This window comes from Chlorocebus sabaeus, chromosome 10 (assembly GCF_047675955.1).
Source record: "Chlorocebus sabaeus isolate Y175 chromosome 10, mChlSab1.0.hap1, whole genome shotgun sequence".
NCBI classification, from domain to species: Eukaryota; Metazoa; Chordata; class Mammalia; order Primates; family Cercopithecidae; genus Chlorocebus; species Chlorocebus sabaeus.
In genome coordinates, this window is record NC_132913.1 from 97,637,706 (window position 1) to 97,639,203 (window position 1,498).

The window sequence follows — 1,498 nt, forward strand, 5'->3', positions numbered from 1 at the left end:
ATAAAGGAGGGTACCGGGTGGGGGTGGGAGGAGTGGGGGCTGCGAAGCCTCCAAGTTCATAAAATCTCGTTTTTAGAGAGCTTAATGTCCACCTCCTCTGCTTTTCTGGAGATTGGTGGGTGAGGCTGTAAATTCCAACCCTCTAATCTTCTAACCTCTTAATTTTCTGCTGACCAGCCTCAGTCTGGGCTAGCTAGGGGCCCACCCTAAGTCACCTCATTAGCATAAACTCAAGTGTTAGGACCTGGGCTCATTATAAGTAACTAAAGACATTCCTATCATTCAGGAAATTTCAAGAGTTTTACGAACTCTGTAACAGGAACCAGGAACAAAGACCAAATATATTTCATATTATACCACAGAACCCTTCTCCTGCATGGTCTTGCTGAGCCTCTAAAAAATGAGGATGATAATAAAAACTACTTTAGTGCGCCTAAGTATGTTCTGACAGTCACTATCAGCAACAGCACCTGTTGAATCAGAATTCCCAATGATGAGGTAGAGGATTCTGTGTTATTAACAAGTCTCACAGATGACTCATGTACACTAAAGTGTGAGAAGTGTGGACCACTTCTAAAGTTGCTTTCAGTGACTAACAAGATATTTCATGTAAATGCACAGCACTGGGCTTGGCACATAACACTCAGAAAATGTTAGCTGTTTCTGTTCTTCTCCACTTACATACTCACAAGCCTTCCTTGTCTTTTCGGGTGATGGTCACTTTTAACAATGGCCTTTTATAATCAATTAGGGAAAAATCAGGTTTTCTGTTTGTGTTTTTGTTTTTTCTAATTCAAATACTGGCTTTAGGCTAGGCACCATGACTCACACCTGTAATTCCAGCACTTTGGGAGGCCAAGGGTGGTTGGGGTGGGGGAGCGGATCACTTGAGGTCAGGAATTCGAGACCAGCCTGGCCAACATGGTGAAACCCTGTCTTTACTAAAATCACAAAAGTTAGCCAGGTGTGGTGGCATGCACCTGTAATCCCAGGTACTCCAGAGGCTGAGGAACAAGAATCATTTGACACCTGGAGGCAGAGTTTGCAGTGAGCCGAGATGGTGCCACTGCATTCCATCCTGGGTGACAGAGAAGACTGTCTGAAAACAAAAAACATACAAACAAAAACAAACAAACAAAACAAATAACTGACTTTAATTGTGATTTTTCAGATCAAGTAAGAGTGCTAAAGCAGAACTGTAGGGGAAATAATTGGCCACCCCAGCCTTTGTGATGCTCCTCAAATCAAATTATGTTGGTAGCCATGTTTCTAGCCTGTGAGTAGGGTCGGGGTGCCCATGTAGATGACAGAGGCAAGATTCTTCTACAGACTTTAAGAATTGCTGCCAATGTCCTTAGGAAATACATGTAAGATTCCCCAAGTCTCCTCATTTTAGAGGAAGTACAGTCCATCCTCAGAATCCACAGGTTCCACATCCAAGGATTCAACCAATCTTGGATCAAAAATTCTCCCACGTCAGCCTCCCAAAGTCCTGGAA